We start from the raw sequence: 24436 nt of genomic DNA, 5'->3' as shown, positions 1-24436 counted from the left end.
GTTTATTTTTTCTTATAGAACATCCTATGTATATGTATTTGATAATTTTTTTGAATTATTCTTAAGAAATCATCTATAGTATTATAAGGGTTTCAATACAGGGCGTTTTGATTGATTTACTTTTTCAAAAATGGAAGGTTTCATGAAAAATGAAATACCTACGAATCTAAGACTCAGGGACAAATTTATTCTTGGCCCTCAATCAAAGACTACTTGTCTTATTTAAACAGATATTTTTATATCACAAAATTTTTTGATTTGGAAATCATCATTTGGGATTTACAATGTACATATACATATATGAATGTAGTATGATGTAATTGGTTCAAAAAATGACGTAACCCAGACATCCAAAGTGAAAGTTATCATCCAACACCAAATTGTTCTATATTGTCCATATAATGTTCAGAAAAAAGTCACACCTTTTTGAGCGTCGAGTTTGGGGGGAGGGGGGAGAAGTCGGTAAATTCGTAGTTTTTTACGTTTTTCGTCAATATTTCTAAAACTATGAGGTTTAGCATGAACAACCTTCTATATAAAAATGTTCTGCATTAAATTTGAAATAAAAGAGGTCCTATATATAATCCTTCTAAAATGAACCGCTCCAAAGTTACGGAGGTAGTATAGTATAATTGGTCAAAAAAAGGCCTAACCCAGACATTAAATGTAAAAGTTTTCCTCCAAAACCAAATTGTTCTATATGATCCACATATTGTTCAGTAAAAAGTTACACCATTTTGAGCGTCCGGTTTGGAGGGGAGATGGGGGAGAAATCGGTAAATTAGTAGTTTCTTTACGTTTTTCGTCAATATTTCTAAAACTATGTTTAAGCGTAAACAATGTTCTATACAAAAACGTTCTACATAAAATTTAAAACAAAAATGGTTCTATCCATAATTGTTATAAAATCAACGGTTCCAGATTTACGGAGGGTGAAGTGTGGAGGTTTTCGATACTTTTTATATTTTTTGGGCAATTGATGATGATTTTGGGTGGTGAGGTTGACGTTTCTTCAAGGGCTTATCACTAACATACCAATGGCCACTGAAATAGCATATCCTGTTAAAGAAAATTTCTTTCAATCAGTAAAAATATTATAAATTGCCCAAAAAAAAATAAATCGAAAACCTCCACTTTTCACCGTCCTTAACCCTGGAATCGTCGATTTTATAACAATTATGTATTGGACCTTTTTTTTTTTTTAAATTTAATGTAGAACATTTTTGTATAGAACATTGTTTACGCTAAAGCATATTTTTAGAAATATTGACGAAAAACATAAAAAAAAACTACTAATTTACCGATTTCTCCCCCATCTCCCCCCAAACCGGACGCTCAAAAGGTGTAACTTTTTACTGAACAATATCTAGACCATATAGAACAATTTGGTGTTGGAGGAAAACTTTTACTTTTAATGTCTGGGTTAGGCCTTTTTTTGGACCAATTATACTATACTACTTCCGTAACTTTGGAACCGTTCATTTTAGGAAGGATTATGCATAGGGCCTTTTTTGTTTTAAATTTAATGTAGAACATTTTTGTGTAGAAGGTTGTTCATGGTAAACCGCATAATTTTAGAAATATTAATGAAAAACTTAAAAACTACGAATTTACCGATTTCTTTCCCCTCTCCCCCCCCCCCCAACCCGACGCTCAAAATGGTGTGACTTTTTTTTGAACATTATGTGGACCATATAGAACAATTTGGTGTTGGAGGATAACTTTCACTTTGGATGACTATGTTTGGATCTCGTTATAGTCCAGGGCGCATCTGTTTTGAGATGGACGTTGAGAGGTGACTCAAATTTTTTTGCAGAAATTGCTTGAAAATAAATCAAATAATAATATTTGAGTTATCCTCCCACTCAAAATGGTCCGGAACATTGTTTAAATAATCAAAATGTCAAAATATGAAGGAAAAATTCGATTTTTTTATTGGTTTTTTGATTATAACTTTAAAACTATTCATTTCTGAGAAAAGTTGTACTAACATAAAAGTTGCGTAATTAAATTTTATACAACATCAAATTAGCTAAAGATTTAAAAAATAGTCACCCTTGTTGCAAAATAACAATAATTACGAAAAAACCCATACAAAAACAAGTATTGGCATTTTACATTTTTCAACCATTTATGCTACACTTAGGACCTTCATATTTTACCCAGAAAAGCTTTATAATATAGTTAAACAACACTGTAAATTTCATTAAGATCGGTTTAATAGATTTTGCAAAATTAATTTTGCAATCCAGCTTTGGCAAAAAAAATTCATTTCTTTAAAATGTTGCAGGACTGAAAATAAAGCAGATAGCAAGTTTAATTTTTTTTTTGAATATAGAAGTGTCCTGTACCTTTTATTTGCAATTTGCAAAATTAAAATCGATTAATTACCACGGCGTCAGGAAATTTTTTAAATAAACATTAATTTTTGGTGCTACGCGCAGGACAGCGGTGTTCTATTCACACAAGTTGATTTCCATCAATATTTCTTCCAATCTTTATCTAATATATTATTTTCTTACTCTATATTTTGTTGTATTTTAATATTTTAATTCCACAAAAATCAAACTAATTTTATTATTGTTTGTGAAATATTGTTTAAACAATTGCATATGTTTAAAAATAATAAACTTTTATTTTCTAAGTTAAAATATATGAACAAAGAAAGTTTTTGCTAAAAAACTGTTATTTCAAAGGATAGAGTATGTGTTTTTATTTTGCAATAAACAAATTTATTTATTTATATCGAAATGTAATAAAAATTAAAATGTATCAATCAGTATCAAAGGTCATTGGAATGCCCAATCGGAGCAAACTATCCGCTGTCCTGCGCGTAGCACCAATATTTAATGTTTATTTAAAAAAAATTCCTGACGCCGTGGTCTTAATCGATTTAAATTTTGCGAAATTGAAAATGAAAGGTACAGTACACTTCTATACGCAAAAACAATTTCAACTTGCTATCTGCTTTATTTTCAGTCCTATAACATTTTGAAAAAATGAATTTTTTTTGCGAAAGCTGGATTGCAAAATTTATTTTGCAAAATCTATTGAACCGATCTTAATGAAATTTACAGAATTTTTTTACTGTATCATAAAGTTTTTCTGGATGAAATATGAAGGTCCTTAGTTTAGCATAAATGGTTGAAAAACGTAAAATGCGAATACTTGTTTTTGTATGGTTTTTTCGCAATTATTGCTATTTGGCAAACCAGGGTGACTATTTTTAAATCTTTAACTAATTCTATATTGTAGCAAATTTAATTACGCAACTTTTATGTTAGTATAACTTTTCTCGGAAATGAATACTTTTAAAGTTATAATCAAAAAACGAAGAAAAAAATCGAATTTTTCCTTCATTTTTTGACATTTTGATTATTTAAACAATGTTCCGGACCTTTTTGACAGGGAGGATAACTCAAATATTATTATTTGATTTATTTTCAAGCAATTTCTGCAAAAAAATTTGAGTCTTCTCTCAACGTCCAAATGTACTAATATTTTTACAGATCCGCCCTGGTCTATTATACCATACTAATATATTGATTGCAAATGATTTAGTATAGTTCATTTTAGAATTGTCGACAAAAGCACTGTTTTATTAAATTACAAATAGGTACCTTTTTATAAAAACTTTTTTCTTGACTGGGTAATTTTTAATGTGATCTTAGAAACTGATATAACTAATGTATTTATGTAAATTCCTTATCTATAGTCACATTCCTAGCGGATTAAGTGTGTAATAAAATTTGTGTTCTACGAGGTGCAAAACTTGATAATTAAAGAAGATATCTGATATCATTTTTTGCCTGCAAAATATGGAAATAAGTTTCATTTATTTATTTATTTTATTAATTTATTTAAATAAATTCTGTATAATACTGAGAATACTCTGAAAATACATAGAAAACATAAGACAAATGGGAAATGAATCAAATACAACAGTCAAGTGGTTACTGGTTATAGTCTTTCGAGTTCAATTATTAAGGTTGGCTATGCATTAGAAATTCCTTTATTTTTCTTGTTACGTTTAAAAATCTACCCAGCAAACCTGTGCCGCAAGCCCGCTTCATTTAGTACAGATTAATAAATAATGTTGATAAAAACTACTTGCCTTAAGTATTTCATATTTAAACATGATCAATTTTAAGATTTCCGATCCAGACTGCATTCTTCCTTTTTCCTCTTTTCAATATAAGAAAGATAAATATCCTTGCTTGCAATAAATTTGTTAAAATAAACCTTCAATAATTTCAAATTTCAAATTCAATTGTTGGTTTTAACCAGGAAATTATTATTCACTTTTTATCACCTTTTAATGCAAAATAGTTTATGCTTTCATTATATTATTTACTAATCACTTGAGGTTAGAATCTGCTTCTTTTACTTTTGAAGTCGTTTCAAATTCTGTCACGACTAGTGTCAAACCGAGGCAGTTTTGTTCTATGGTTCACGGGACTACCTATGTTTTTGAATGTCTGTGTTCGGAAGGAAGTTGGCGTTTCTCATAGCTGACTGGCGAGCGTCCTTTTTGAATTTGATGGGGACGCGTCTTTGGATCGTGTAATTTAGGTAAAATTTGTATGCTAATTATTTTGAGGCATCTGGCTTTCCTGGATAAATTTACCTATTACACATAGTGGGGCTAGATAATAGATGTAGTGTGTATTGGATATTTTAGTATTTAGCCCAAGCCGAAAAGGGATTATTTGTTCAAAGACGTGGTCACTTCGCACGCTAGGCAGGTATGAATAATTTTCGATTAATTTTGGTTCAATCTTAAGGTCTATCAACCCAGTGTACTTATGTGGGTCTTCTATTTTTCTAGCGCTGTGTATGAGGTCTATATAGGGAGTATTATTTGGATTAGAGAAGCTCCATAGGAGAGCATAGCGTGGTTGACCGTAGTAAAAACCCCGATAGGCTTAAGCGGTAAGTAATTCATGCAATGATTAGATTCTTTATGTATTGAGGGACAGACAACCAGTGTCTTAATTTTATTTAGTGTTTATTGAAGCCCGTTGGCTAGGGGTTTATTCTTGATTTGTTGCTAAGCCTCCTACAATGTAGATGACATTGCAAGCTAACTTCTAGGCTATGTTATAAGTGGTAAAAGCCTGTTTAAATAAAATCAGTAACAAACTTATTGAAATATTTATATTATACCAGGGGGTTACGAGAAGAACCTAGTTGAAATATATTTATTGATATGGAACAGATTTAGTGATTCATAGCACCGTACGAGATGACAATATTACTTCGATGGATGCAACTGTCAATTGGGAATTGAGTAGGCAATGGGTTTAGCAACCGAGAATAAACGTTTAAATAAATTCATTGTAATAAGTGTCTAATGAGTTTTGTTTTTATTTTAGGGGTTTTTATTTTTATTTTTTTTTGGAGTTTTGGAGTTCGTTTTACTTGGAGTTTTCGTTTTTGGATTTTTGTATATGGTTTCTGGTTTTACTTTTTGTGGATGTTTTTGGTTACATTTGGATGCTAAGAGTCGTCATTGGATACAAGTATATGTGGTGAAGAAGATTTCTACTAACGAATTGTAGTTTGTTACTAGACTATGGAGGATATCAGGTTTTTATAACAATGTTAAACATTTAAATTCATTTGTCTTATTTATTTTATATTATTTAATGATAGTAAATATTTTAGGTTCTTTTTTTTTTTGTTAACAAATTAACGTGTTCTTTTTTTTTTATTATTATTATTAAAATTTATTGGGGATAGTCATACATTCAACTTTATATACATATAACTTATTATAGAGGTCATTATAGTACATTACTTTTTAGATTTGTATTAGTGGCACTCATGAGCTCATGCGGCAACTATAGGGTAGGCACTAGTATCGCCAATGTTTAAAATATTTCTAATCTGTAAATTTAAATTATTTTGATATTCATTTCCTTAGCCACTTTATGCTACCAATGACTGGACTTGTTTATTTTCATATTTATTTGTGTTGCAACTGTTTAATAAATAAATGTAAGTAAACCTATAACGAGATTTATTGGTCAACTGGTAAATCGGGGAACTCTTGTAGCATTTGTAGTACGAGTTGACTGGCGCCCTAAAATCCATCATTTTTAAATAGTTTTAGCTAACGGACCCACTCCGTCTCCACTGTTAACTTTAAAAGCTAGCCGCAAATGCTTTTGTCGCTCCATCCACATTCGTTGTGATAGTGTGGAAGGGTGATAATTTTGGCGCCCAACATATATGGGGCATGGTTTGCTTATATTTCTTCTTGAATGGTTGTAACACTAGACTTATCTTCTTGAAAAACACCAAACCCAGATTTGAACTGAAATGTTGAATTTGATCACGTTTTTAATTTTAATGACTTTGAATTGAGGAACTGCTATAGCTGTATATAGATTTTTCTTTCTAGTGGCTGGTATCTGAAAATCGCGATTTAGTTTTAGATAACCAGTGGGGTAAATTTAGAAATCATTTAGTTGCTATAGTTCCTCCCATGATTATTTGACGAATTGACAAAATATTTTGATATTGATTTGAGACATTTGTTTTTGATATTTTGAATTTTTTTTAATTATCTTTTTTTACAGGTACGGTCGAAGACTTAGAACTTTGTAGTTATATTACTTATAATATTGTCCCTTTTTCCTATTCTACTTTATTGTTCGTGAAGTTTGGCAAGCGCAATCAAGGTCTGTCTTGTTTTGCTAATAGTGGTTGGATTATATCTTTTATTTGCTTGTGTTTGAATTTAGTATAACTTTGTCATCATCATGTCGCGTAGATTACAAGTCAATCGATTAAGTCAAGACGAGCTCAACTATGAGCTTCTCATTCGTGGAATAGCTGTAGGTACAGTAGAACAGATGCGCCATGCCCTTGCTAGCGCGATACGATTGGAAGGCAGTGGCGATAGCGTGAAATACCCGGATTATCCTTTTACACCAGAGGAAGACATAAAGGCAGTCAGAGGTAAATTGGCTGAATTGGAGACTTTTGTGAACGCATTTGAAGGTACTAAAACAAGTAATGATTTTATTAAATATATGGTAAAGTTGAACCATGTCTTAAACCGCATAGATAATATTCCGGACATTGAGGAAGATCGACCTCAATTAGTTGCTTCCGCGTACGCTCTTATGGGTTCTCTTACGGAAAAAGCGGAACAGATGCAGGCGAAATCCACAGTCCCTGTTCAAGTTAGCTGTTTCAGCCCCGATCAGACACAAAACTTTGCTACTGAGATTACGCAAGCTTCTAGCCCGGTTGCAGCTTCGGCTTCTCCTAAGGTGACGGCTGCTTCTCCTTACGTTAAATCCGTTCCACCTAGTCGTTGGGACTTGAAATTTTCTGGTGATCGTAAAGGTATGTCCCTTAGTGCTTTTTTAGAGCGTGTTGAAGAATTGCGTGTTGCGCGTCATGTATCAAAGGAAACTTTACTGGAATCGGGTATAGATCTATTTTCAGGGAGAGCATATCAGTTTTATTTGGCGTATCGTGATCAAGTCAGTAACTGGGACGAATTCTTAATATTGCTAAGGGAAGAGTATCTGTCACCAAACTACGATGAGAAACTCTTCGATGAGATCAGAAGGCGAACTCAAGGAAGTGATGAATCAATGGGAATCTTTATAGCAGTTATGTTGGGATATTTTAATCGACTGACGTGCCCCGTATCTGACGACACCAAACTAAAGATCCTGCTAAGAAACATAGCACCGTATTATCAAAATCAACTCGCTCTGGTAGAAATAGACTCGATAGCGCATCTACGTGAACTTGGGAAGAAATTGGAAGCCAGAAAGGATGCAATAGAGAATTTTGTTCAGCCCACTCGTCGTGGCAACGTCATGGAGCCAGATCTGGCCTATATCGAAGTTCAGTCGAGCAGCAGTGTGGACACTTGCCAGGCATCGACTTCTTCATCGAAGGGGAGGCAACAAAATCCGTCTACCTCGAAAGCTCAGATTGTTTGTTACCGTTGCAACAAGCCAGGTCACCGTGCTGTTGGATGTACCGAACCTGGTAGAAAGTTTTGTTACCGTTGTAAAAAAGAGGGTGTGACAGTGAGAACCTGCCCTAATTGTAAGCGATCGGAAAACTAATTACATCACGTTCAGATGGTCGAAATGGGTGTGGTGTGAAGGAATCTTCGACCGATAAGTTTAAGATTATATTAGATTATGTTTTAGAATCGTTTAGCGAAGATGATGCAAGACCTTACATCAGTGTGGAAGTTTATGGCAAACCGATATTAGGATTATTAGATTCGGGTGCTAACAGGTCAGTTTTAGGAAGTAAGGGTTACGCATTCACTCAATCGTTGGGATTAACATTGGATAGGAATCGTGCATCTGTTTGTAGGGTGGCAAATGGTGTTAGCTGCGAGAGCATTGGTGTTATAGACCTACCACTAAAACTGAAGGACGAGTTTCGACTAACGGAAGTGCTGGTTGTTCCCGATCTGCCACACTTACTAATTCTTGGTTGTGACTTCTGGCGGAATATGGGCTTGGTACCTAACATACGTACAAATGAATGGTACTTTTCAAAGGAACCAGTGGTGGTTAATGAGGTCGAACACGTGAGTAGTAGGACATTACTTAGCTCTCTTGAAAAGAGTCGTTTGCAGGCGATCATAGATCGCAATGTAGCCTTGATGGGTAGCGGTCTGGGCTGCACTGAAAGAACTGAACACGTGATCGTCGCTAGTGGACCCCCTATAAAGCAGAGGTACTATAGAGTCAACCCAGTAGTACAAGCACAGATTGATCAGGAATTGGATGAGATGCTCAAAATGGATGTAGTTGAGCCTAGTAATAGTCCCTGGTCATCGCCCATTTTATTAATTAAGAAGAAAGATGGAAAATTTAGATTTTGCGTGGACTATCGTAAATTGAATTCGGTAACAGTACGCGATAGTTATCCATTGCCTCAAGTCGCTGACACCTTAGATAAGTTGCGAGATGCTAAATATTTGACCAGTCTAGATGTAAAGTCAGCGTACTGGCAAGTCCCAATGGCTGAGTCATCCAAGCAATATACAGCCTTCACCGTGCCTAATCGGGGCTTATTTCAATTTAAGCGTCTTCCATTCGGTCTACATAATGCCCCTGCCACTTGGCAACGTTTGATCGACAATGTGTTGGGACACGACCTGGAACCACATGTGTTTGTTTACTTGGATGACGTGATAATCGTGAGCCAAAGTTTTGAACAACACCTAACCATTTTAGACGAGGTATTTCGTCGCCTCATAGAGGCCAAAGTCACCATCTCTATGGATAAATGCCAATTCTGTCGGCCGGAATTAAAGTACCTAGGATATGTCATAGATCGGAATGGATTGCATGTTGACCCTGATAAGGTCAAAGCTATGGTGGAGATTGCGGTGCCCAAGAGTGTAAAAGAAGTTCGAAGTGTGGTTGGGACTTTTTCTTGGTATCGAAGATTTGTTCCCGACTTTTCATCGATCATAGCTCCCATTACTGCGTTGTTAAAGAAAAACTCTAAGTTTGTTTGGTCTGAGGAGTGTAATAAGTCTTTTAAGCGACTTAAAGAATGCTTAGTGGCTGCTCCAGTTCTGAGATGCCCGGATTATTCGAAACCTTTCGTGGTGCAAACAGATGCATCAGGCTATGGCATTGGTGCTGTTCTTACACAGTCGTATGATGATGGTGACCGTGTTGTTGCTTACCTGAGTCGGTCTCTCACTCGTCAGGAGCGTAATTACTCTACCACTGAGAGAGAATGTTTGGCAGTGCTATGGGCTATTGAAAAGTTGCTACCTTATCTAGAAGGAGTGGAGTTTACTGTAGTCACGGACCATTATAGCTTATTGTGGTTACAAAACTTGAAAGACTTAACTGGTCGTCTGGCGCGTTGGGCCGTGCGTCTTCAGCAATACAACTTCAAAATCATTCATCGAAAGGGCAAAGATAACGTTGTGCCCGATATGCTTTCCAGATCGGTACCTATTGTGGATTTAGTGGATATCAATGATGACATACATGCTGGAGGACGGGGCGAGGATCGTTGGTACCATAAAATGTTGACAAGGGTTCAGGATAGTCCCCTTAAATTTAGTAACTGGAGGGAATCTGACGGCAAATTATGGAAATACGAAAAATTGCGATATCCAGAACTGTCGGCCCCTTCTGATTTTTGGAAGTTAGTGGTGCCAAAGAAGGATAGACAGGGTGTGATCTCTGCGGCTCATGAACCACCTACTTCTGGTCATGTTGGAGTTTTTAAGACCTATTCTAGGATAGCTGAACGCTATTATTGGCCTAAGATGAGGTGGGATATAGCCAAATTTGTTCGCCGGTGCGACACCTGTGCCGCCCACAAGGTACCTCAAGATCGACCTGTTGACAAGATGGTATCACACCCGAAAGTTGACCGTCCTTGGGAGATGATTTCTCTGGACTTAGTAGGGCCTTTGCCACGTTCAAAGCTAGGCCATAACTTCATATTGAACGTCACGGATTATTTAAGCAAATTTACCTTACTGTTCCCTCTTAGAAAAGCTACTGGTGCCACCGTCATTAAGAAGCTTGAGGAGGAGGTTTTCCTGTTATTTGGAGTTCCAAAGACTATAATTTTGGATAATGGTCCACAATTTCGCTGTAAGGAATTTGTTAAGTTAGCGGAATTATATCAATGTAAACTTAAATTCACTGCCGTTTACCATCCTAGAGCGAACCCTACTGAGAGAATGAATCGTACGATGAAGACGATGCTAGCGATGTATGTCTCAGACAATCACCAGACCTGGGATATCAACCTACATAAAATTGCCTGCGCGCTTCGTACTTCTGTGCACGAGACAACTAGACTGACCCCGTACTTCATAAATTTCGGGCGTCATATGATGCTTTCTGGAGATGACTACGCCACTAAGCTAGACTTGGAAGATGGTGCTCAGACAGCAGAAACCTCTAAGAATGAGGCCTTTAAGAAAATGTATACGGATGTGCGAAATCGGTTGGAGATTGCTGGCAAGAAGAGTTGTGACCGCTACAATTTGCGTTGTCGACATGTAGAGTATTTTCCTCATCAGCCAGTGTGGAGGAGAAACCATGTTCTTTCAGATGCGGCTAAACACTTCTCGTATAAGTTAGCACCTAAATTTGTAGGACCATTTTTCATCAAGAAAAAGATTTCTCCTTGGACTTATGAGTTGAAAGACGGTCAAGGTAATAGTAAAGGGGTTTGGCACGTTAAAGATCTTAAGCCTGGTCCAGATCCAGATTCGTTTGTACCCGACTATGTCACTTCGGTTCGTTTTGAGTCACCATACGTGGTCACTTAACAGTGAATTATTGCCCTGTATCGTGGGGGCTGGAACATGTGGACTTTCTAGATGGTCACATGTTCTAAAAGAATTCCCGGTACCGAGTTTGATCCCTCGTGGGGTAAAAGCCCCCAATGCGGCCACGCGTCCTGGTGTAAACATCACATCGCCCTTGTTTTTGAACTTAGGTTTCATTGACGCTTGATATTGATTTTCAACCTTTCACTGCGGAATATATTTTTGATCGATATATTGTTCTACGTTAGAGCGTTGCGCAGTCAGAGGATTAATTATTTTTACTTTGTTTTGATTGATTTAGGTATTAAGTTGTATTTTTTTTTAGTTGTATTTAGAGTCATCTCTTCCCCAAGGATTCTTGGGCACGCTTCTGTGAGGTGTCTGTTTTCAGGGAACTTTTGAAAGTTTCTGAGAGGCGGTAGTGTGAGTCTCAACGGCGCAGCCAATTCCATCCGACAGCGAAAAGGGCCTCTACCTCAGATCTGAAAGGAACGTTTTCGTTTCTGGGTGCTGTCACGGTGGTGTGGAAGAAGATGGATTACTCTTTAGATTAGGTGTAGGTTTTGTAGCAGCATTCGTGTTCGTGCTTGTTACTAATTTCGTAACCATGAATTTTTTTTATGGGCATTTTGTAGAGTCGTGGTTAGTTTGTCTCTCTTGCATTAACCATTAGTATCATTGGTCAATAGCACAATGGTTCCGTCGTCGCAGGGTTTGTCCGTGTGAAGAAATTTAGGGGCTAAATTTCTTGGAAGCGAGGGGGGGATTGTTACGTTTAAAAATCTACCCAGCAAACCTGTGCCGCAAGCCCGCTTCATTTAGTACAGATTAATAAATAATGTTGATAAAAACTACTTGCCTTAAGTATTTCATATTTAAACATGATCAATTTTAAGATTTCCGATCCAGACTGCATTCTTCCTTTTTCCTCTTTTCAATATAAGAAAGATAAATATTCTTGCTTGCAATAAATTTGTTAAAATAAACCTTCAATAATTTCAAATTTCAAATTCAATTGTTGGTTTTAACCAGGAAATTATTATTCACTTTTTATCACCTTTTAATGCAAAATAGTTTATGCTTTCATTATATTATTTACTAATCACTTGAGGTTAGAATCTGCTTCTTTTACTTTTGAAGTCGTTTCAAATTCTGTCACGACTAGTGTCAAACCGAGGCAGTTTTGTTCTATGGTTCACGGGACTACCTATGTTTTTGAATGTCTGTGTTCGGAAGGAAGTTGGCGTTTCTCATAGCTGACTGGCGAGCGTCCTTTTTGAATTTGATGGGGACGCGTCTTTGGATCGTGTAATTTAGGTAAAATTTGTATGCTAATTATTTTGAGGCATCTGGCTTTCCTGGATAAATTTACCTATTACACATAGTGGGGCTAGATAATAGATGTAGTGTGTATTGGATATTTTAGTATTTAGCCCAAGCCGAAAAGGGATTATTTGTTCAAAGACGTGGTCACTTCGCACGCTAGGCAGGTATGAATAATTTTCGATTAATTTTGGTTCAATCTTAAGGTCTATCAACCCAGTGTACTTATGTGGGTCTTCTATTTTTCTAGCGCTGTGTATGAGGTCTATATAGGGAGTATTATTTGGATTAGAGAAGCTCCATAGGAGAGCATAGCGTGGTTGACCGTAGTAAAAACCCCGATAGGCTTAAGCGGTAAGTAATTCATGCAATGATTAGATTCTTTATGTATTGAGGGACAGACAACCAGTGTCTTAATTTTATTTAGTGTTTATTGAAGCCCGTTGGCTAGGGGTTTATTCTTGATTTGTTGCTAAGCCTCCTACAATGTAGATGACATTGCAAGCTAACTTCTAGGCTATGTTATAAGTGGTAAAAGCCTGTTTAAATAAAATCAGTAACAAACTTATTGAAATATTTATATTATACCAGGGGGTTACGAGAAGAACCTAGTTGAAATATATTTATTGATATGGAACAGATTTAGTGATTCATAGCACCGTACGAGATGACAATATTACTTCGATGGATGCAACTGTCAATTGGGAATTGAGTAGGCAATGGGTTTAGCAACCGAGAATAAACGTTTAAATAAATTCATTGTAATAAGTGTCTAATGAGTTTTGTTTTTATTTTAGGGGTTTTTATTTTTATTTTTTTTTGGAGTTTTGGAGTTCGTTTTACTTGGAGTTTTCGTTTTTGGATTTTTGTATATGGTTTCTGGTTTTACTTTTTGTGGATGTTTTTGGTTACATTTGGATGCTAAGAGTCGTCATTGGATACAAGTATATGTGGTGAAGAAGATTTCTACTAACGAATTGTAGTTTGTTACTAGACTATGGAGGATATCAGGTTTTTATAACAATGTTAAACATTTAAATTCATTTGTCTTATTTATTTTATATTATTTAATGATAGTAAATATTTTAGGTTCTTTTTTTTTTTGTTAACAAATTAACGTGTTCTTTTTTTTTTTATTATTATTATTAAAATTTATTGGGGATAGTCATACATTCAACTTTATATACATATAACTTATTATAGAGGTCATTATAGTACATTACTTTTTAGATTTGTATTAGTGGCACTCATGAGCTCATGCGGCAACTATAGGGTAGGCACTAGTATCGCCAATGTTTAAAATATTTCTAATCTGTAAATTTAAATTATTTTGATATTCATTTCCTTAGCCACTTTATGCTACCAATGACTGGACTTGTTTATTTTCATATTTATTTGTGTTGCAACTGTTTAATAAATAAATGTAAGTAAACCTATAACGAGATTTATTGGTCAACTGGTAAATCGGGGAACTCTTGTAGCATTTGTAGTACGAGTTGACTGGCGCCCTAAAATCCATCATTTTTAAATAGTTTTAGCTAACGGACCCACTCCGTCTCCACTGTTAACTTTAAAAGCTAGCCGCAAATGCTTTTGTCGCTCCATCCACATTCGTTGTGATAGTGTGGAAGGGTGATAATTTTGGCGCCCAACATATATGGGGCATGGTTTGCTTATATTTCTTCTTGAATGGTTGTAACACTAGACTTATCTTCTTGAAAAACACCAAACCCAGATTTGAACTGAAATGTTGAATTTGATCACGTTTTTAATTTTAATGACTTTGAATTGAGGAACTGCTATAGCTGTATATAGATTTTTCTTTCTAGTGGCTGGTATCTGAAAATCGCGATTTAGTTTTAGATAACCAGTGGGGTAAATTTAGAAATCATTTAGTTGCTATAGTTCCTCCCATGATTATTTGACGAATTGACAAAATATTTTGATATTGATTTGAGACATTTGTTTTTGATATTTTGAATTTTTTTTAATTATCTTTTTTTACAGGTACGGTCGAAGACTTAGAACTTTGTAGTTATATTACTTATAATATTGTCCCTTTTTCCTATTCTACTTTATTGTTCGTGAAGTTTGGCAAGCGCAATCAAGGTCTGTCTTGTTTTGCTAATAGTGGTTGGATTATATCTTTTATTTGCTTGTGTTTGAATTTAGTATAACTTTGTCATCATCATGTCGCGTAGATTACAAGTCAATCGATTAAGTCAAGACGAGCTCAACTATGAGCTTCTCATTCGTGGAATAGCTGTAGGTACAGTAGAACAGATGCGCCATGCCCTTGCTAGCGCGATACGATTGGAAGGCAGTGGCGATAGCGTGAAATACCCGGATTATCCTTTTACACCAGAGGAAGACATAAAGGCAGTCAGAGGTAAATTGGCTGAATTGGAGACTTTTGTGAACGCATTTGAAGGTACTAAAACAAGTAATGATTTTATTAAATATATGGTAAAGTTGAACCATGTCTTAAACCGCATAGATAATATTCCGGACATTGAGGAAGATCGACCTCAATTAGTTGCTTCCGCGTACGCTCTTATGGGTTCTCTTACGGAAAAAGCGGAACAGATGCAGGCGAAATCCACAGTCCCTGTTCAAGTTAGCTGTTTCAGCCCCGATCAGACACAAAACTTTGCTACTGAGATTACGCAAGCTTCTAGCCCGGTTGCAGCTTCGGCTTCTCCTAAGGTGACGGCTGCTTCTCCTTACGTTAAATCCGTTCCACCTAGTCGTTGGGACTTGAAATTTTCTGGTGATCGTAAAGGTATGTCCCTTAGTGCTTTTTTAGAGCGTGTTGAAGAATTGCGTGTTGCGCGTCATGTATCAAAGGAAACTTTACTGGAATCGGGTATAGATCTATTTTCAGGGAGAGCATATCAGTTTTATTTGGCGTATCGTGATCAAGTCAGTAACTGGGACGAATTCTTAATATTGCTAAGGGAAGAGTATCTGTCACCAAACTACGATGAGAAACTCTTCGATGAGATCAGAAGGCGAACTCAAGGAAGTGATGAATCAATGGGAATCTTTATAGCAGTTATGTTGGGATATTTTAATCGACTGACGTGCCCCGTATCTGACGACACCAAACTAAAGATCCTGCTAAGAAACATAGCACCGTATTATCAAAATCAACTCGCTCTGGTAGAAATAGACTCGATAGCGCATCTACGTGAACTTGGGAAGAAATTGGAAGCCAGAAAGGATGCAATAGAGAATTTTGTTCAGCCCACTCGTCGTGGCAACGTCATGGAGCCAGATCTGGCCTATATCGAAGTTCAGTCGAGCAGCAGTGTGGACACTTGCCAGGCATCGACTTCTTCATCGAAGGGGAGGCAACAAAATCCGTCTACCTCGAAAGCTCAGATTGTTTGTTACCGTTGCAACAAGCCAGGTCACCGTGCTGTTGGATGTACCGAACCTGGTAGAAAGTTTTGTTACCGTTGTAAAAAAGAGGGTGTGACAGTGAGAACCTGCCCTAATTGTAAGCGATCGGAAAACTAATTACATCACGTTCAGATGGTCGAAATGGGTGTGGTGTGAAGGAATCTTCGACCGATAAGTTTAAGATTATATTAGATTATGTTTTAGAATCGTTTAGCGAAGATGATGCAAGACCTTACATCAGTGTGGAAGTTTATGGCAAACCGATATTAGGATTATTAGATTCGGGTGCTAACAGGTCAGTTTTAGGAAGTAAGGGTTACGCATTCACTCAATCGTTGGGATTAACATTGGATAGGAATCGTGCATCTGTTTGTAGGGTGGCAAATGGTGTTAGCTGCGAGAGCATTGGTGTTATAGACCTACCACTAAAACTGAAGGACGAGTTTCGACTAACGGAAGTGCTGGTTGTTCCCGATCTGCCACACTTACTAATTCTTGGTTGTGACTTCTGGCGGAATATGGGCTTGGTACCTAACATACGTACAAATGAATGGTACTTTTCAAAGGAACCAGTGGTGGTTAATGAGGTCGAACACGTGAGTAGTAGGACATTACTTAGCTCTCTTGAAAAGAGTCGTTTGCAGGCGATCATAGATCGCAATGTAGCCTTGATGGGTAGCGGTCTGGGCTGCACTGAAAGAACTGAACACGTGATCGTCGCTAGTGGACCCCCTATAAAGCAGAGGTACTATAGAGTCAACCCAGTAGTACAAGCACAGATTGATCAGGAATTGGATGAGATGCTCAAAATGGATGTAGTTGAGCCTAGTAATAGTCCCTGGTCATCGCCCATTTTATTAATTAAGAAGAAAGATGGAAAATTTAGATTTTGCGTGGACTATCGTAAATTGAATTCGGTAACAGTACGCGATAGTTATCCATTGCCTCAAGTCGCTGACACCTTAGATAAGTTGCGAGATGCTAAATATTTGACCAGTCTAGATGTAAAGTCAGCGTACTGGCAAGTCCCAATGGCTGAGTCATCCAAGCAATATACAGCCTTCACCGTGCCTAATCGGGGCTTATTTCAATTTAAGCGTCTTCCATTCGGTCTACATAATGCCCCTGCCACTTGGCAACGTTTGATAGATTGGCTAGATTTTTAGACAAGTAGTTTCGATGCAGTTACCAGCCGGCTTATAACAGATTATTAAAAAAAAAATGGTTACATGATATATCGAGGCAAAAGTAATATATTTTTGGTAAACCCCATCCATATACAGGGTGTCTGCGTAACTTGAAACCATATGGGAAACTTTTTTAATATAAATTTTACGAAAAAAAGTTATTATTTATAAAGTGCTCTACATAGTCTAAAACCTAAGATGCAATCATCAGATATCAAATTTTGTCAACAGTATACGAGGTATGTCAAAAAATATGAATTTCGCTCAAGAGCAAACTACCTTTATATTTCAAAATATCAAAAAATTTTATTATGAAAAGTTATTTGTAATTCAAAACCATATTCAAATTAGTAATAACAGCCTTCTACTTGAAAAAAAAATTCTGAAATTTTCCTAAAGTACCGATTTCGAACATAATTTTTATTTATTAGACATGTAATAACTCTTTTATTAATAATTTTAGGAAAAAAAGTTATTCTTCATAAAAATCTGTGCATGGTCTAAACCTCAAGATGCAACCATCAGTTATCCAAGTTTATTAATTTTATACGAGGTGTGTCAGATAATATGAATTTAGAAAGAATTCTTTCTAATTTATTTCTGAATTCATATTATTTGACACATCTCGTATAAAATTAACAAACTTTTAATAACTGATAATTGAATCTTGAGGTTTAGACCATGCACAGATTTTTATGAAGAATAGCTTTTTTTTCTAAAATTATTTATAAAAGAGTTATTACATGTCTAATAAATAAAAATTATGTTCGGAATCGGTAATTTAGTAAAATTTCAGAAATTTTTTTTTTCAAGTAGAAGGCTGTTATTGCATATTTGAATATGGTTTTTAATTACAAAAACCTTTTCATAATAACATTTTTTGATATTTTGAAATATAAAGGTAGTTTGCTCTTGAGAGAAATTCATATTTTTTGACATACCTCGTATACTGTTGACAAAATTTGATATCTGATGATTGCATCTTAGGTTTTAGACTATGCAAAAGCACTTTATAAAGAATTACTTTTTTTCGTAAAATTGATATTAAAAAAGTTTCCCATATGGTTCCAAGTTACGCAGACACCCTGTATTATGACTGAAAAAATGGTTCTATCTTTACTTAGATTTTAGACTGTGCAAAACTGTTTACATCGATTAAGATTTTTCCTGAATATTAAAAAGTACCTATATATAGTACAGTTTCATGTCTGTTATGATTTTCCAAACGTGAACAACCGACAAAATCATATTCTATTCATTATAAAGTCACAAAATTCTTCCCCTTTTCATCCACCTACATGTCGTTGGTGTCATATGTTCACCATCGTGTTAGTTAAGCACTTGAACTCGGCAGGGGTCATCAGGACCGGACTCCGCCGTCTGACAGGTGGTTAACCACAACTCCAAAACGGACTTGACAGTATTCGTAGTTATTTTTTTGCGTGACTTCCCTATTGTAGGCTTTTTAAACTTGCGGTATTTCCGGACGTCTCGTGATGTCTATATATTTAATAATAATGTTATTAATCCGGTCTTACGTTTTCAGGCAATTTTAGCATGGAGATTGTATGTATTTTTGTTTATAACTGTAAATCAGTTTTATAAAAAAATTAATATAATTGGCAGAAGAAATGAACAATATATACTATATACGTTTATATTTTTAAGAATAACGTAAAGACATCCTCGGCACCTGGACGTTGAAATGGTCAACTATTAGCACACCGCTTAAGAGCAGTGAGGCTCTTCAGCTACTGGACAACACGGGCCTGGCTTTTTGGTTTTGGCAAAGAGCGCAAAAATATTTTTTAGGAAATATTTTTAACTTCTTAGTTATGTTAATTACCATTTATTAAGTGCAAAACGTATCTTCACATGTACCTATATGCGGTAGATTCGTGCAAATATTATAAGAATTATTGTGCATTTAATGGTAGAAGCATATAATTTGAACCACATATGCTACATATATAGAGGTTCAAATTTAGATACGAGGCCATCTCAGTTTTTGTTCCTTTTACAAAAATGGCAGGCATTCAAAATGCGACTTTACATATGTGACTAATAGAACGATAAATTTTGAACGAGATGTCAGATTTCAGCCAAATTTGGTATATAGGTTCTTTTTTTGATGAATAATATCGAGGTCTTGAACCGGAAGAATCGGCTTACCAGAATTTGTGTTTTTACTGTTTTTTTTTTATGTAAAAATATGTTGTTTCTTTTTCAATTCTTTCACCCTGTATATATTAATTTTTCAAAAAGTTATATTAATTACCATTTAATACATGTATAACGTATCTTCACATGCATGTACCTACGTGCGGCAGATTCGTGCAAATAGTAATATAAGAATTATTGTGAATTTAATGGTAGAAGCATATAATTTGGACCACACATACTACACATACAAAGATTCAAATTTAGATATGAGGCCATCTCAGATTTAGTCTTTTACAAAAATGGCGGGCATTCAAAATGAATCTGCCACTCATAGGTACATGTGAACATACGTTATGCATTTATTAAATGGTAATTAACACAACTGAAAAGTTCAAAATATTTCCTAAAAAATATATGTACACTCTTTTCAATGGCTTTATTACCTTTTTGAAAAATTTATATATACAGGGTGAAAGAATTGAAAAATAACATATTAATACAAAAAAAACAGTAAAAACACAAATTCTGGTAAACCGATTCTTCCGGTTCAAGACCTCGATATTATTTATCAAAAAAATATCTTATATACCAAATTTGGTTGAAATCGGACGTTTGGTTCAAAAGTTATCGTGCTATTAGTCACATATTTATAGTCGCCATTTTGAATGCCCGCCATTTTTGTAAAAGGAACAAAAACTGAGATGGCCTCGTATCTAAATTTGAACCTTAATATGTGTAGTATATGTGGTCCAAATTATATGCTTCTAGCGTTAAATGCACAATAATTCTTATAATATTTGCACGAATCTGCCGTATATAGATACATGTGAAGATACGTTTTGCATTTATTAAATGGTAATTAATATAACTAAAAAGTTAAAAATAATTCCTAAAAAATAATTTTTAGGCTTTTTTCAACGGTGGTATTAACTTTTTGAAAAATTATTACATACAGGGTGAAATAATTTAAAAAAAAACAGCATATTTTTACATAAAAACCAAGAAAAACACAACTTTTGGTAAACCGATTCTTCCGGTTTAAGACCTCGATGTTATACATAAAAAAATAACCTATATACCAAATTTGGTTGAAATCTGAAGTCTCGTTCAAAAGTTATCGTGCTATTAGTCACAATGTATAGTCGTCATTTTGAATCCCCGCCATTTTTGTAAAAGGCAAAATCTGAGATGCCCTCATATCTAAATTTGAACCTTTATATGTGCAGTATAATATGTTTTCCAAATTATATACTTCTATCATTAAATGCACAATGGTTTTACATATCGGCTGCACTAACTGCGGAAAAATAAAAGTCAAATTAATTTACAGCTTCATACGATTTTTCGTGATCAGACTTTATTCACACTCACGAAGAACTATAAAGTATGAATAAATATTCTCAATTTGCACGCTTTTATAATCCATTAATACAGCCATTACTTTTTATAAGTAGTAATACACCGAATAAATTTCACTAGACAGCAGCAGCCAAGGTCCTCTAGGCCTCGGTGACGACGTCGTCGTAGAAGACGACGACACGGCCCACGACGGACGGGACAGACCATAGTCATAGCGCAGCCAGTTCGACGGCCCTTCTTAGAATTTACAATTCGTAGGGGGGACTCGGGGAGAAAAATGAATGGGAGAAAGGTGCGACGAAATTGAGGATGATATAATATAGGCACTACTTATTTAATGTGCACAAAAAAGTAAAAAAATAAGTAACACATTTAAAAAACGAGTTTCCCCTGTACTAGTTGACAATAACAACAAAATTGTAAATGGGAACGAAATAAGAAGACAAGCTGTATATCAGGGTGGCTTGAAGATGACAGAAATAATATTACCGAATTCTACCAAAATTTTACTGACGGCTCAGAAATTACGAACCCAGAGGTAGAACACGCTATAAAAAATGCTAAAATTAGGAAAACTTGTGGTTCAGATGATACATCAACTAGATGAAGATAACATAAAGGTAGTAGCAAAACTTATTAATACAATATATATATACAATAACGGAGTGATTCCCACTGATTGGATCAAGCCCATTTTTGTCGCAATAAACACAAAAATACAAACACGATGACAGAAAATGCTCAGAATATCGATTAATAAGCATAATGAGCCACACTCTTAAGATTTTCCTAAGAATACTTCACAACAGAATGAGACGAAAATGCGAGGAAGATCTCGATTATACCCAATTTTGTTATAGAAATGCTATGGGAACCTGGAAGGCACTTTTGTGCTCAATATCCCATTAAATAAATGCAGTGATAAAAAAGATATATTGGCATGCTTCGTGGACTTCAAAAATGTATTCAATAAAGTACAGCATGTAAAATTAATACAAATTATAAAAATATAGGAATAGATGACAAAGATATTCGTTTCATTAAAAATTTGTACTTAACCCTTAAGATCCTGAATTAATTTATTTAGAAATTTTTTTTTTTTTTTATTTTGATTTATTCAGGAGAAGGTTTTAAAGCAAAATACATACATTTTTTTTTAATTATTTTGATTTATTAGAAAATTGCCGTTGCATATATGTAACGCTAGGATGATATAGGAGCAAACATATTTAAAATATTTCCGATTATAAATTTAAAAATAACAAACAAATACAAAACTAGATAAATGAAAAATCATAATCAAGTTATTGCAGATGAAAATCTAAGTTGCACTTGATGCACACTCCTACATTGCACTTGCAACCCATGGTACGCACGTATGAACTACAGCATTCATCTGCAAAACGTCTCCTTTTCTTATCAGGAATATAGGTCAGGAGATGATCAATCTTATCATATCTTATATCTACGACTACTTTTGACGAATATGGTCTGCCTGCATCTTTTGGTTTGGTACCATATTTCGTAATATACGATGATAGGATCATAGGATCTATTATGTCCATAGTTATGTCCAGCATCAATGTAAATAGACATCACCATCATTTTTTCGAGCAAATTCCTACTTGGTATCTAGCTACATTCTGGTTCATAAGATCAACTTCAACTTTCCTTTCACTAGTTTTTGCTGATGATCTGGAAGGCTGAGCCTCGTCAATATCATCATATCTTTCGAAAGCTCTTTCACTATTTCGCAAAACAAGTTCAACAGGTGCTCTTAGATTTCTTTCGGACAGCCTGTTAAAATCGTTATATTCCTTATCACCAAACTCCTCGTCTATAAGCACATTCAATTCTGGGGTTTCAGTACCTATATATAGCATCAACGTATAAAATTTCAACGGCATCAATCATCTCCAGCGCTTCTTGAAGAGAAAACCCTTTTCTGGAACAAACAATAAGTTACAATTCCAAAAGTTCCGATTTTTGCTCCCATATGTTCCTAGCGTTACATATATCTAACACCAGAAATAAAAGCCATTTTTTTCAAAACCAGGATAAAATTTCTAAAAATTTATATTATCAATAAGAAAAGACATTAATTTATTCTCAATTGAAAACACTTTAAACAAAATATAATAGCAAAAGAGTAGTAAAAATATACTTATTCAAACTTGAGATCCATTTTTACCATAATAGGTCTGGATCCCGCGTATGAAAAAAAAGTTGATTAGTAGCAAGCTGAAAATTTGTTAATAGCTTAAGGGTGTCTAGTCGGATAAACTTTGATATATGGGAACACTGGAACAGGGGCAGTTTTAGTTGTGGAACAGGTTGAAAATTTGGAACGGTCACACCACGAAAACGGCACATTTATTTTGTCCGACAGAACAGACTTAAACTCTTCGAACAGAGATTAAACTCTCATGCAAAAAATCAGACTGCTATTTATCACCAAATGGGCGTTTTAATGAGTGGAACATGTAGAATATCTCAAATGACAGGAAATATGACAGGTGATACATAGCAGTCTGATTTTTGCATGGGAGTTTAATCTCTGTTCGGAGAGTTTAAGTCTGTTCTGTCGGACAAAATAAATGTGCCGTTTTCGTGGTGTGACCGTTTCAAATTTTTAACCTGTTCCACAATTAAAACTGCCCCTGTTCCAGTGTTCCCATATATCAAAGTTTATCCGACTAGACACCCTTAAGCTATTAACAAATTTTCAGCTTGCTATTAATCAACTTTTTTTTCATACGCGGGATCCAGACCTATAAATAATAAACACCGTCACATAAAACACTCAACTAAATAAACAGATTAGATCAAATTCTCGAACCAACTGCTGAAAACTAGCAAACAAGTGTCCCTTGAAAGTCTTGCATCATCATCTAGTTAAAATTAGAATCACTTCCCGAATTTAAGGCTTAAGATTTTAGCGGTTTCTGCGTTACATATATGTAACGCTAGGAGCTTAAGGGTTAAACCAAACAGAGCCTATTTTACTTTAAATCGAGCCCGAGGCACTCCACTGCACAATTTTCAGGCCCCTAAATTTAATTTAATAATAGTAAGTAAAATTTAATAAAAATTTTGTCCTGGTAAAAAAGTTATATTATTTTAAAAAGCCCCTATATAGGGCTACAAGCATAGAAACAAAACGTTTTCGCTCTGTAACAAGAGCATCATCAGGATTACAAGAACATGGTGAGCCACCCAAAAATACAAAGGTGAAAACCTTTTAAAAATCGACTAAAAGTTTTATATGTGTAAAAACGTAGTCAAATCCAAAGGATGGACATAAAATCCTATGGATATGGCCTTAGGACAACATATGATTCCCACACGTGGTAAGTGGGTTACTAGATAACAATTAATTAGGTCATTATATGTTAAAAGAGGTGAAACACGACTGATAAGTGATAGTTCGAAAGCGAATCTGTCTGATCTATTATATATGTATTATATAATTGTCTATATATATTGTATATAGACAATTATAGGTCTATATTATATGTATTATACTATACCTAACTACTTTGATCTCCTAATATAAGTCTAAAAGCACCATGTTAGATACTATATTATAATATGTATTTTCTTCCGCTTACCCCTACACCTTTTGTAGGGATTCTCGATAAAAAATTCTATCTCTTCGGCCAAGGTACCCTGGAATATTATAAGGACTATA

The 24436-nt window shown here is 35.0% G+C and overlaps 1 long non-coding RNA gene across 1 annotated transcript; it reads left to right on the top strand.

Moving 5' to 3' along the window:
* The first annotated feature begins 12543 nt into the window (after window positions 1-12543).
* Window positions 12544-14063, top strand: LOC126887794 (uncharacterized). Its single transcript, XR_007699205.1, has 2 exons — window positions 12544-12798; window positions 12882-14063. It is a non-coding gene; the product is annotated as an uncharacterized LOC126887794 (long non-coding RNA).
* The last annotated feature ends 10373 nt before the right edge of the window (window positions 14064-24436 follow it).

The sequence above is a fragment of the Diabrotica virgifera genome, chromosome 7, assembly GCF_917563875.1.
Source record: "Diabrotica virgifera virgifera chromosome 7, PGI_DIABVI_V3a".
NCBI lineage: Eukaryota > Metazoa > Arthropoda > Insecta > Coleoptera > Chrysomelidae > Diabrotica > Diabrotica virgifera.
This window is presented reverse-complemented; position numbering and strand designations above follow the sequence as displayed.